Source organism: Eubalaena glacialis, chromosome 8, assembly GCF_028564815.1.
Source record: "Eubalaena glacialis isolate mEubGla1 chromosome 8, mEubGla1.1.hap2.+ XY, whole genome shotgun sequence".
Classification (NCBI taxonomy): domain Eukaryota; kingdom Metazoa; phylum Chordata; class Mammalia; order Artiodactyla; family Balaenidae; genus Eubalaena; species Eubalaena glacialis.
In genome coordinates, this window is record NC_083723.1 from 120,958,254 (window position 1) to 120,973,047 (window position 14,794).

General features: G+C 36.2%; 1 protein-coding gene across 2 annotated transcripts in view; it reads left to right on the plus strand.

Moving 5' to 3' along the window:
* Positions 1 to 14,794, plus strand: part of CNTNAP2 (contactin associated protein 2) — a 2,096,032-nt gene that overhangs the window by 1,342,756 nt on the left and 738,482 nt on the right. The window lies entirely within an intron of this gene.

Genomic DNA, 14,794 nt, shown 5'->3' on the forward strand with positions numbered 1-14,794 from the left:
TCAAGTGCTCAGTACATTGAGGAGAGAATATATTCATTGAATCTTTTGTAGGAGAATTCATCATTCTGTGCAAGTCAAAACCTGGTTTCCTTTTTTAGATCTTAGGGCACATTATAAAATGTGGTTATTGTTATCCTCACCTTCCTTCTCAATTTTTATCACCTCTCTGAAAATTTGGTATCATAAATATAATTTTAATGAGTATATACTATCATATATTTCTAATATTGACCTCTTTCTTTTGTACATTTTTCTCACATTTCAGTTTATTTCTATTTCCTTAAGATGCTTACCAACATCTTCTAGAAACATTGAACTTTTATATTTAAAGCTTCATTTAGTTCTCTCTGCCCAGTGATAATAACAATAGTAAATAAAGCTAGATCCAGCTATTATCCTTGGAAAATTACTGCTTATCCCTAAATCAAAAACAGTGTTTTCCTTAATATTCTATCCTCGAATTCATCTTTATAACTCTCTTTGCATTCATATTTAATTTTTTAAAATGTAAGTAAACATCTGTGTTATACGGTGTGAAGTTTAAAGTCCAAATAAGGAACACCTCCTGCATTCTTCCTAGCACTACTTTTGTAGTTTTATCAAAAAGCCATTAAGTTTGTTTACATAATTTGTGCTTTATAAAGCCCTGGGATTTAGCTGATCAAATTCTATTATTCTCTATAATGGTAAAAGCTGTTCATGTCTTTTTAATCTAATATTTATAGAGAGCTTGTTACTCAAGTTCTTGAGCACTTGCACTCAGTAATATCATTTTATTTACCGTTATGCCTCTCAGAAATTTCGGTAGTACAGTGGTGGTGGTGGGGGGGTGGAAATGGGCTGCTGGGGTGGATGCTTGAGCTCTAATGGAATCATGAACCTGCCCCCCACTCCTGCTGCCATCACCTCCCGCCAGCCCCCCAGCAAAGCAAAGCAGTTCCTTCTCTGTCATATTCGTTTTCTTAGCAGCTTTCAATAACACCAATTTATTATCTCACAGTTTCCATGGGTCAGGACTCTGGCGGAGGTTAGCTGGGTCGACTGCTCAGGGTCCCACGGGCTGAAGTGAGGGATCAGCAGGGCTGTGATCTCATCTGAGGCTTGAGATCCTCTTCCATGTTTATTCAGGGTGTTGATGGAATTCAATTCCTTGAGGTTTTAAGACTGAGGGTCCCATTTTCTTGTTGGCTGTTGGCTGTGGATTGCCCTCAGCTCCTAGAGGATGTTCCCAAGGTCCCAGATACGCATCCTTCTCACGGTGTGGCAGTGGGAGGATCTCTGACCTCTAGACTCTCTCAGGAGCTCACCTGATGAGGCCATGCCTAACATCCACCCAGTATAACCACCTGTTTGATTAACTCAAGTCAAGTGGGGACCTTACTGACACCTGCAAAATCTCTTCACCTTGGCCGTATAGAGCAACCTAATCGCAGGAGTGATATCCCATCGTATATACCTGTCCTACCCACATTCAAGGAGTGGGATCAGGGGGTGTACACTAGGGGTCGGGAATACTGGGGGAACACTTTTTATTCTTCTTACCACATCTACCTCTGTGTCTCTGTATACTATTCATAATTCCAGCTGCATATAGCCTTACCTTTTGAGTAACAGTGCCACATTTAGTTTGTAAAATATTAAGCTTTATTATTTATTATTTCTCTTATGGTTTTTAACATATTGTTCAAAATAGGAAATTTTGAAAATACAGATAAGCAAAAATAAAAATTGCTTACCAGCTGGAGATAACAATTACTAACGTGTTAGGAATGTGATAAAGATTTTGTATTTTATGCTTGTAGCTGTGTATATAGTATTGAGGGCAAACTAAATGCCAGGCACTGTTCTAAGCAGACCGCACACATTAACTCATCTACTAATTCACAACAACCCCACGGGGTGTGTAATACTACTCTTATTCCAGTTTTTGGATGAGGAAAGTAAAACTCACAGAAATCAAGTCCTAACTTACACATCTAGTGGGTTATGGAGATTGACTTCTTAGACAGGCTTGCGTGATCCAGAGCCAGCGTTCATAGTGTGTGTGTGCACATGTGTGCACATACATGCCTATATGTGTGTGAGTGCCCCTGTGTGTGTTATTCATCCGAATGGCCATACGTGTGCATACAAATGGTACTCCTCATTTTGGATTCTGTAGTTTTATTTTAAATATGATTTCTGAGATGAGCATCTCTTATTTATATGTTTTCATTATCATCAAAACTTCCTTACACAACTCTAATTCATTATCTGTGGTTTGGACAGCACTTTTGCCATAAATTATTTACTTCTTAATTGTTCCACTGATGCCTTGGGGTTTTTTATCAGAGAACACATTTTAAATGAAATCAGTTTATAAACCACTAAGCAATTATTATCAATTTTAGGTCTTAATTCAGCTACAGGTATTTTCTCGAATACCAATTTCTGAGAGCTTTTATAGGATAACTTGTGTATTTCTTGTGTACCTAGGTTAATTATCCCTTAGGGTTTGAGCCAGACTTTAAGGATAATTTAAATTCTATTCCTAATATCTAGTTACTTTTTCAGTGTAAAATCTTAAACTGAACCTAGCAAAATCTGGTTTGAGAAGGTAACAAGATTGAATGGAATTGTATTAGGTATCATTGGTAATATTTAATATGATTGTGGCACCTCATTCTCTTTTTGCAAGGAAACCAGCTAGAAATGAGGACACACAGCTCTCCTCTTCTCTGTGAGAGCTTATTAACATTCACAGGCCAGGCACCGCTATGCTTCTACCCCTTTGTGTTCCTGTGTGTCATACACTCTCTCTCATGTGTTCATATTCTAAAGTGTAAGCCTCAAAACACTGGCTTCTTCCATTTTCTTCCCCCCCACTCATTTGTATTTTTTCTCATCAAAGGCATTCGCCCTCCTCTTTCTTTCTCCTAACCTAGTTTGCCTCCTCTGTCGTTAACCCGCACATAGAATAGCTCTCCTCTGTCTTCTTTCACATCATCTCCTCTTTGTCGACTTCTCACAAGCTGTCTTTGTTACAAACCTTTGTAATCACTTAGCAACTCCCGCTTCACGTGCTCAGCTGTTTCAGTTCCTCACAATCAGTATAAATCTTTGAGTTCAATTCTGTTCATACAGCTCCAATTGAAAATCTAGGAACCAACTCGCTGATCAAACACAGCCTGAAAGGAGAGCTCTTCTCTGTAACTGATTACCCTCCACCCAAGACTCCCTTTCAGATTCACACTCTTTTTCCTTAGATGACTTCTACCTGCCAGGCTTTCTTTTAAATCTCTTCATTGTGTGTCAGTCACAGTGATAGGTTAATATGACAAAAAGTTCTCAAGTGGTTTTTGAACTTTAAATCAAGAAAGGGAGAGGAAAGCTATAAGAGGTCTGGTGAGGCCCACGCAGCAGACAGAACCAAGCAAGGGAAGACAGGACCCCAAGTAAAATCAAGATGGCCTTAGACCTAGAACAGGCAGCTCCATCACATATGGAGCCTCCAAAGTGGTACCCCAGATGCAAATACGCCCACCTTCAAACATTTTTACACACCTGCCTAAACAATATTTTAAACACACTGCCCTTTTGGTGCTTTAAAAAGAACTGCCTCTGTTGTGTGATTTCCCTGCTCAAAAAACTGAGAATGGCTTCACATTGTCTATGGTTAGGGACTGTTGTTTGGTTTCCTCTGTCATTTGGGGTCTGAAACTCTTGTCTAGTCCATAAAAATCAGCTTGTGCAGCAGGCAGGTGGAAATAAAACCAAAAAAAAAAAAAAACCTTGGGAAATCCAGTTAAATCAGCACAAAGTACAAGAACAACCTCACACTTATTCACTAGGAATTCCTCCCTTCTGGCTAAACTTAAAGCGAGTATGCCTGAGCTTCTATCTTTCCAAACCCTAGGTTTTTCAGTTTGCCGGGTCACCTTTCATTCCTTCTGAGTAAATCAATTTCCATTTCAGAAGATTCCTGGCAATTTTAGCAGGAGAATCTCATATAGCAGCTAATCTCTCTTTTTATCTTTTCTCTTGGTCTAATTGATGCAACCAAGAAAGTTAAATAATAAACTGTACCAATACGACATGTTGCCTAAACTGGCAAATATTGGAGTCCTATTTCTGGGACAGACTTAAAGTAGAAGCAAAGCTCATCAATGCCCAACACAAGTGAGTGCCGTATAACAGCATTTGTCTCATTTATGACGAGTGAGAAAATAACTTTGAATAAAAGTATACCTGTGGATGAATTTCTCAAAAATCTCTTTGTTGTATTTATGTACAGAGGAGGTCAGTAGGGCTGACCTCCTCTCACATAATCATTAATCTCATATCCTGTTTCTACTCATATTTTTGAACAAAATCCGCATTAAAAAATGCGACTCTTCAGGAACTTGCTAGATCCTCATCATTATCATCATTACTGTTATTTTTCCTTTTTTGATTTATGTGCATATATTCTATTTTCTTTTCACTGGAACCATATTTGCCCCTTCTGCTTCTAAGCTCACTTGGTGTATCTCCAGGTTTCAGGGCTAAGACAAGGCAGCATGCTTTCGAGAGGTTACCTGATACCCTAGCTGATCCAGGCAGCAGGACAGGCACGTGAGAATAGGAAGTTTATTAGCGCACTGTTGTGGCGAGTACAGAGTAGAATCCGACATATTCTGTTCTCAGTATTTGAAAGACTGTAAAATAATAGTGGACATTTTGCCAGTGTTTCCTCTTGCTCCAATCCAAACTGCTTACTCTCTATATCTGGGGCATCCCATCATCATGAAATCTCCCTTCACCACACCAGTGTTTATTCACCCTACAATTTCCTCGTCGCCCCCTGTGTTGGAAGTCATGCTTCCTATTTCCCGTGTCTTCTTCATTTTAATTCACTCCCTCATTTGGGTGTAGCACATTCTCTGATAGTTTCTTGATCCTTCTCCCTAGAAATTAGAAGAACACTATTTTACTCCCCGATGTTCTGAAATTTCACACCATGCCTTAGAATAGGTCTGTTTTCATCTGTTTGGTAGGTGCTCACTTTTACACTGGCTACTCCTCAAATTTCTTTTTATTTTTTTATTCGTGATTTTGTCTCTTCTGATTTCTCTGTTTTCTCCTTCCTCCTAGAATGACTTTTCATCCTGGTTTTAAATCAAACAGCTCTTTTTTGTTCTTCAAAAGTTCCATTTTAATAACATACTATTATTACTTCATATATGCAAAATCTTTTCTTGTCTCTCAAGGATAATAACATTTTTTTTCCCTTTCCCTCAGTTTCTAAGTTCCTTTATTCTGTTCATTTTCCTCTTTTTTGGTCCTCTAATCTCCTCAGCTTCCCTCAGATTCCTAATAATTATTAGCTATGTGTTTATTATTAAGAATGCGAGGGTCTTGGATTTCCCTGGTGGTGCAGTGGTTAAGACTCTGCAGTTCCACTTCATGGGACACAAGTTTTATCCCTGGTTGGGGAAGTTCTGCATGCTATGCAGTGGGGAAAAAAATACCAAAAAAAAAAAGTGAGAGGGTCTTGCTGACCTTGAACTTCATTCTTGGTTAGAGTGGCCATATGTCCTGTATGCCCAGTATAGTCCCATTTTACTTCTTTTGCCCGCATATAATTATAAACAGCTCTCGTTTTACTCTCAGTAGTGTCCTGGTTTGAATATGTCTATATATTTATCATACATATTTATGATTGTACATGGGTACATAAATATATTCTAGCTTTAGTGGACTTTCAGGCAGGAAAAGTTAGATGCCAGTGTTTACTCAACATCCTAACCAGGAAGTCTCTTATTCATTTTTAATCCCCTGGTTTAATACCATAGAACCAATAATTTTTCAAAACATGTATTTTTAAAATTCATTAAAATGTTCAAATTTTCATATCAATTAATATTTCCCATTTTGTTTAAAGGATGTCATCATTCTTAGTGTTTATTGCTGACTCTCTATAAGGTAATATGATAGATGCTTTCATCTGTAGTAGTATTTCATCTGTTCTTCACCATAACTACTACAGATGCTTTCATCTGTAGTAGCATTCCATCTATTCCTCCCTTTGTATTGTATTTGTAATACAATACAAAATTAGTATTCCAATTTTGAAGACATGTGAACTGAGACACAAACAGGTTTTAAAATTTTCCAAACAGCTAATGAGTGTTTAAACATCTTATCATCCATGGGTGCATCTATAACAGAATTTACAAAAAGCTGTTTACATAAAGAATGAGGTTTGAATTAGACCAGCAATTAGAGAATGAGAGGCTTCCATATCTTTTAGTGGCATAAATTTATCACTTTTTCCTTTTTAATAGATTGAAACATTCTATAAACCCTTGGTTCTTATAACTAAAATAATATAAATTATTATTACTATTATTATTTAAAGTTTTTCTTCCCCTATTCCTAATTTCTGATTAACTAGAATCTAGGCTGTGAGCTGGGATGTCTATCTTGTTCACTCCTAAATCCAGCAGTGTCTGGTATATAGTTGGCACTAATAAATGCACTGTTCCAAACAGACCTGTGCCACTCTGGCTTTTTAGTAGATACAAGTAGCCACCATTAGTTAGAGACAGATGAGTAGGTCTGAGTAACTTCTCCATCAGTCTCAGTACTGTATAAGAAACATGTGTGATACAAAAGTCTGCCTCACCTACAATTAGAAGGCAAATGTTTATTAGCAATAGGCTCAAAAGTTGCCTATACAACCTGTTCTGTAAATTTGAAAATCCAAGCTCTCTGTCCCTTTAGTTTTTCCAACTACTCCTTGTGTGGATGCTTCTCCTATAGCAAATATGAAAACATTCTAGAAGCAGGATTGAGTTTACTTTATAAGTGGGATCAGGCAATCAGAATCCTCTCATTCAATGGATGAAAAAGAACCTAGCCATAAATCACCTATGAAAAGCAAAAGGTAAAGGGCTCCCTATATTTCTTTATCCTTTTGTTGCAAGAGTCGGGGTGAATCTCTAAATATTTTAGCCGATTTAGGTGAACATCAGTAATCTCACCAATAAAAACCCATCCCCCAAGTTGTAACTAAAATTAAATTAATTTATGCTAATTAACAAAACATGAGGTCTTGAGTGGTGATAAATGCAATGTGTACACTTGTATCCACTTCTGAAATCTTGTTTTTTCTTGAAACGCTAGCCAACAACCCACAGACTGTGTGTTTTTGCTTAGAGCAATCCTGTGCCAACTCTTGGGTATAAAATAACTAATACACATGTAATTATATCAGACTGTCCTTGTGGATGTATTTTAAAGGTAAGCTACAGACCACAAAACGTGTGAATTGAATAACTATCCAGGTTGCCTACCAAGTATTTGTGAAAGGAAGTTTGTCAACATAAGTTGTAGATTTGGAAAACATTTGCAAAAGATGTTTACTTTAACATTGTTAGTATGTCGGTTAATTGCTGTAAAGCACAGCATTATGTCCTAGTAATAGTTATCAGTGATGTTCCTGTGTCTATTAATCATACTCCTGGATCACTCCTGCTGGTTATTAACTGAAGTTCCAGGCCAATGTGGACACCATTTTCCTTTATATTTTGTTTTGTTCCTTTCTTATTTCTGGTGTCCGTATTTTCACAGCCTTCTCCCAAAGTTCTCCCTTGGATAGGAGAAAAGAGATCTGATATGACATTAACATATTACTGTAATATGTTACCTCTCCCAGTGGTATTTCCATTTCAAAGAGAATAGCAAGAGGAATCAAAATATGAAGAAGATATTTTCAAACAGAGCATTTTCAAATGCTAAGTCATTTCTGCCTATGTATACAGTAAACAATAGCCCAAGTGATTTTTAAAGGCCTTCCCATGTGAAGTTTTGTTTGTTTGAGAGCTGGCAAGCCCTATTTCTATTACTAATTACTCTTATTTTTGCTTCAACATCTACTTTATACCAGGTTGTTTTTTCCTAGTTATCTCATTCCATAGACAAACACTAGAGGAAGATGAGATCAGAGAAAAAAATCAAATTAAATATTACATGGAAACAAAATATAAAGGAACACATTATGCAATAGAATATTTACTCTGGGAAGAAAATCATCTATTATCGATCATATTTCCACCACCTCTACTCTCTCCGAGTTCTGTCGTCCCTTTGAAAATTCTAGATTCTATTTACTGAAAGATTCAGTATCCCCATATATAATATTCATTTTTAATATTTGAAATCCTAATCTCCATTCCTATTTGAAAGTAAAATACTCTGACTCCCATATAACATTTGACTACTTCCTCCATGTGGCCACACATTATGAGGGTCTGTGTATAATTAAGGGTGAGGAAGAACCCAGCTTGCTCAGAAACTCCTGTGGATGCTGGGATTTTATCATTATGTTGCCTATCTGCACGATACAGTTTTGGTCATCAGTAATTACAATCTTGTTCAGATATTTTTGGTTAATAGTTTTGTGCTACATAAAAAGGAAATTAGACGTTGCATTTAGAGGAGATTTATTGTTAAAGCCAGGGATATTTTCTTTCTCCCATTTCAAGCCCTGGGCAGAAACCTTATGAAAACATTTGGATGGACTGTTATGGCCCCATTGAGCATCTGATTCTGTTGCAATGTCATTAAAATGAATTTTTGGTGCCAGTTCAACTTGTCTTCAGCTTTATAGACATGGTCTTATTCATATTGATTGCTCTTCCTTTCATGGAAGCATAATAAAGAAAAGAAGAAAACAGTGTCCAAAAGTGGTCCATGTGTTAAGGCTTTCTTTTTCAGTATTCCTATACCATGGTGTTTTAATAGACTGCAAATCTATTGAAGATGTTCCTACATGATAATAATCTTGCTTTAAAGGGGATATTAGTTTCCTGTGTCATAGTGGGAAAATATTTAGTGTATAAATTATTCTTAAAATATAAAAATCATGGAAATTTTATAAGCATGCAAATCTCAACTTTCCTTTGACAAAATTACAAAAGAAATCATTTCTTTATATCATAAAATTATTGTTTCCAACACAAATGTAACTCTTCCACTCTTTACCTTTACTAAGCTTGGAAAACACTTATCTTGTGAGCTTTAAATTAAAATCAACTATAGCTGAAGTTATTTATGAATACTAATATCTTTAGTAAATATGCAGAAAAAAATCAATTCTGAAATATTCTTACAAATCAGTCTCTTTAACATAATCTTTAAATTGGCCCTTGGACTTCCCAGTTACCTTAGTATTTAGTAGATCCTTAATTGACATGGTTCCAAATCTCTTTCTAATTCCAGTCATTATCTATTTTTTTTTTAATTTAATGAACTCTATGATTTGATTAGCAACAATTTTAATGGTAGGTATGATATAATGGGGTTCTATCAGATATTAGACAGAGTGAGAGTCATTTCCCAGTCTTATAAAATATCTGTTTATTGTTCTATGTTTTCCTCTGGGTACAATTTTTAGAATTTTAATGTGTTTACCTAAGTTTATATAATTGTTTGTTTACTGTCTTAACTAATATATCTTAGTACATATTATGTGCCAGGCACTAGGGACACAACAGCAAACATGTTAGACATGACATCTGTTTGTGTGGCGCTTATAGTATTATAAATATGTATAAAATTATTTTAAATAATCCAGGAGTATTATATCAGAAACCAAGTCATTGCTATCAGACACTGAATTATTGAAATGAGAAGTTATTAAGTTATTAATGTGCTATTTACAACCAATTTGTGATAGATAAATCATTTATTATCTTGTCAGCATTTCCCAAACTTTGGATTTGTATACCATCTTCATAAGTTTTACAAAGCCCACAGACCACCAATTTAATTATTCAATAAATATTTTTTTTAAATCAGCTCACTTTCTTTTAACTTATTCTCATCAAAAACAACATCCATAAAATTTTGTGCTTAGTACACTTGATGTTTTTCTCCTAATGTGCTGTTTAAACATTATATTATTGCAGACATACAACTAATATAATAAGATATGATATTTCTCAACGTATCAGCGGTACACATTCTTTGGGAAATTCTAGCTTAACTAAACCCTTGTACCTAATTTAATATTTCTTTTTGGGAAATTATTAGCTTGCATGGCCTTAGACAAAGAATTGTAGCTAGCATGATACATGCATTTTCAAAATCTAATATCTTACCTGAATTCAAGGAAGCCTTCAGCATGAGAACTTTCTTTTAAAAAGTATAATTTTTTTAAATATCTTTACTGGAATATAATTGCTTTACAATGGTGTGTTAGTTTCTGCTTTATAACAAAGCGAATCAGCTATACATACGTATATATCCCTATATCTCTTCCCTATTGTGTCTCCCTCCCAGCCTCCCTATCCCACCCCTCTAGGTGGTCACAAAGCACCGAGCTGATCTCCCTGTGCTATGTGGCTGCTTCCCACTAGCTATCTGTTGTACATTTGGTAGTATATATAAGTCCATGACACTCTCTCATTTCGTCCCAGTTTACCCTTCCCCCTCCCTGTGTCCTCAAGTCCATTCTCTACGTCTGAGTCTTTATTTCCTGTCCTGCCGCTATTATATTATAATTTGATAGTAAGTAATTGACCTGAGTCCTAATCTGTTATTTTGCTAACAGTTTTACATGTTGACCCAAGTGTCCTTTATTACCCACATCGGACCTTCCGACATTCTCCTTCTTTTGTCCTTCCAGCCGTAACTCTGATTTAAATTGGATGTGTGTGCTCATAGAATGAAACCCAATAATAATGTTGTACTTTGAACACTTCCTAAAAACATTTTATATTGCTGACTCTATTTCAGTCGGCTTGCAAAATGATTTTGCTTATGTTATTTATATTATTTATTTATCCAATATCTTAGTCATTCTTCACCCACATTTTGAGCATATAAACAACAACAACAATAATACAGTGCTAATACTTAGCAAACCCTTACTGTGTGCCACAATTGTGCTTTATGTGCAGAAGTTCGCATGATGTAGGTCAGATTATTGTCCGCTTTTATGTGTGAGGCAACTAAGGCAAAGGTAGTTAACTGGCCTAAATTCAAAATTGTTAAGTGGGATCGTGGACACCAGGTTTGTGTGACTTTGGAGGCCACCATCTTTTTCACTTCATTATAGCATCCACTTTTCCTGGTGCCATGCTAGAGGGGTAAGACACTATAGAAATGTATAAGACTCAAATCATACCTTTAATAAGTCTTCAGTCTAGTTCGAAAGTGAGAAGTAAAAATATCATTCAGCATATTCAGACCTGAATAACTTTTGCCTACTGTCAAAATTTAAAGCTACCTTCATAAGAGAAAGATTCATGATCACTGATAGACATGTGATCCATATCATGGAGGCATTTTCAGTCAAAACTCTACACATTGCTTTGCACAATAACAGAATCAGTGAAATGTTTGTAGTTTGGTGTTTTTGCTTTTACTCCTGGAAATAAGGCAACATAAGGCCCCTGGTCAACCAAGAGAAAAGCCCTTGAAGGCAGGTTGCAGCAGCTCAAAGTGTGTAGGACTCCCCTGGCAAGGACATTATGACCTATCATCTGGTGAACTTCCCTTATCTCATCCAAATCTGGTGAATAATCACTAGTGCTAATTTCATGGCAACTTAGTAGTAACAATGTGTTAAGCTTAGTTACCTGGAATAAGACAACAAAAAGGTTTGCAGTGGTATGAGTGCTATAAAAGTGTACATTATATACAAAGCAGAGAACTTTTACATGGAAGGAACTCATTAAATAAATATTCCTGATTGATTACAGAAAATACAATAATGAAACATTGCTATTTAAACATGTAAATAATATGAGTCATGAAGTATGATGTGAAAGTATGTATTTTTTTCTCCCTGTGTATAAAAGATGAGCTAAGAGATTTTAGGAGAAAAGGTAAGACAGAAATAATTTTGTAGCTTATTAGAAACTTAGAAGTTTATTGAAATCCTTTGCTAGTAGACTTGGTACGTTTACAGAATTTTTATAATAGGTTCAGTTTCCAAACAAGTGAGTGCATATAATTGACAGCTAGCTGTAGTAATGAAAATTGTGGTGCTATAAATTAGCTCTGTAGCCTCCATTCTTCACCCTGAACAGGTTTACCCTGGCACTTGTAGATTGCATGTTCTTATTGCAGGTGACATTGAGAGATTACATTAAGTTGGTTATCGATCATACTGTATGGGGTCATTTTACTACAATGTAATCTCTGTTTCTACAAATCTAAATCTGACAGCGTATACCATTTTCATGCCATTATAGTCTCAGCAAGAAGTTATAAGAGAGACTAGAGGTTGGTTGAAGCCCCAAATTCTGGGCATTTCAAATCTAACCCACAGTGCTGTTTAGAAGTATTCAATTAAATGATACGTATGAAAATGTCTTTATACACTAATATGTAGATTTGAAACTACTGTACTTTGAAAAGTACAAAACAAGTGTCATTAAACATCTAGTGTCTACAAAACACTCTGGAGAGTCTTACAATGAATAAATCATTCTCTCCAGGGATTTAAGAGTAAAGGAAGTCTCTGTGACAATAGTGGCTTCTATGTGATAATTATCGCAACCGAAAAAAATAGCTTATAATTTTCCTTACTTCTGGTTTCCCTTATTAATTGTGTCAGCTTCTGCTCTGCCACACATACAAAGGTAACTATACCCGAATCTACCAGTACTAATCTGGACTTCATGCAAGACAATTTTCACATCCATTTAACTACTGACTCTAATCCCCACAGCCTACTTAATCACTATTGCTATTTCCTATCTTTTTCTTCAAAAATTTGGTATACAGGCAGAAAAAAAAAAATGCATTTGTGTGTTCCTGGGAAATTGAACAAGCAGATCCCCAGGGAGTCTCATAAAGTGATACTCGTTACATTGGTGATATTATTATTATCTAGAGAGCTTCACTGTTGAAGAATAAGAGGTGATGAAATCCTAGGAGAGTGACCCATTAACTAAAACTCAGTAGATTGATGTATAAAACTAAAAAGTCAATTAATTTAATTTCTGATGAGAAATAATTATATTGAAACCTGATTCTCAAAAACTATTGCATCTTCTCCCTTATTGGCAATCTTACATGATCAGACAATGTGGGGGCTTGGAATCAGTATCAAAGGAATAACATAAATCACACGAACTGATGACATCAGGCTAAGCCTGTGTGTTGCATTATTTTACTACTTTAGTCTGTTGAATAAACTTCCCTCTCCACTTGATAACTTCTGCTTCTATAATTCTTTCTTTTCCCCAAGTTTCCAAGGTTGGACAAATACCATTATGATCATTTTTTTTTCTCTACACATAAATGATGTTAAACATTAAACTTAGAAGTTCTAGACCTGCAAATTAACCCATCTTTTAAGATTAGTTTACATTTTTCCAGTCTGATTCATGTGTCAATTTTAAAGTTTAGCTCATCGAGAGGAATTTTAGTCCTCACATATTCACATTTTTAGGGTCCTCCTCAGTGATGCCTCAAAGTACTCGCAGCATGTTCTCTGAGAGGGAGTGCTCTGTAAGGCAACATTCTGAAATATGAAAAATTCTGTTTGTTGTCAAAATCTCAGGGAAAACAATAGTTCATTGACTCTTGGATGCACATCGTTTTTCACAATTTTAGCATCTCTGATATCAGAATGCATCTTACTGTTGACAGCCTCTTGCCGTCTCTCTTGGCCAAGCAGCGATTGTGACACAGTTGTCTTTGCCTGTGTGTATGTGGCACTAGCATTAAAACTTGCAGATTAAGTTGCAGTGCCTTAGAAGAAAATTCTAGAGACAATGGAAGAGCCCACTTTTTAAAGAACTTCCCTATCACCAATGCTTTTATAGACACAGAGGACCATCCTGTGGGGACATCAATGATTTGAGCTGCAAAGTGTTTCAGGAGAGTTGGACTATGACGACGAATGTGAAGAATTTGAGGGATGCCTTAACCGATTCATTTCTCAGTATTTTCCTTTTCAAGTGTGTGCAAGGATAATATAATTAAGTAAAATTAGAATAGTTCTTTTGAGATGCTTTAGTTTTTCTTTCTTAGTGGTATATCTTATAATCAATGACCTCCTAAATTATGAAATATGATAATGTGTATTTTAAGTAATATTCCATCTCTATGCATATTTTGGCCATTTTAGAAATCTTTAAGCTGGAATCAACATCTTCCTTTGAGGTGGACAGATCTCCCTCTCTTTACTCCCTGGTGAATGAGAGTGGTAGGAGGTCATCATCCTTATTCTGAAAGATGTAATGGGTAAATTTAAGTGATATTTTCAAATTCTATCCAAATAGCAAGTGGAAAAGTAAAGCCCTTTATTCATGAAGTGTGATAAAGTGCTATTTCATCACTATATAGTCAAACCCATTATGCACATGGTTTGCATGTGAAAAAAATAGTAGAGAAATACAAATTTTTGTAAATGAGGTAGAGGAATGAAAATGTCATGTTAAATCTGGAAATGGAATTTCCTGGAAGAGTAGGTTGACAGTATCACTACTATTTACGTGAAAAATTCAGGGCTTCTTGCCTCTTCCTCTCCGCTGGGGCAAATGCTCCCAGGAAAGAAATGCCTCAGCTTTGAAGACACTGCAGGAGGCAAGCATCTCTGTGCTCGAACAAGATGCTCTGCTGGGGTGGCCTCCGTGGGGAAGTCGCACAAGCCCCCCACAAACCCCCCTGGCTCCCAGCCCAGGAAACAACGCTGCCCTTGATGGTGAGTGGAGTTCTCCAGGCTGTAGCCAGGGGAGATACTGATCGGGTGACCCTCACTGAGAATCTCAGGGACCCTTTGTGAGCCCCTGGGGTCTGCTAGCACATTTCA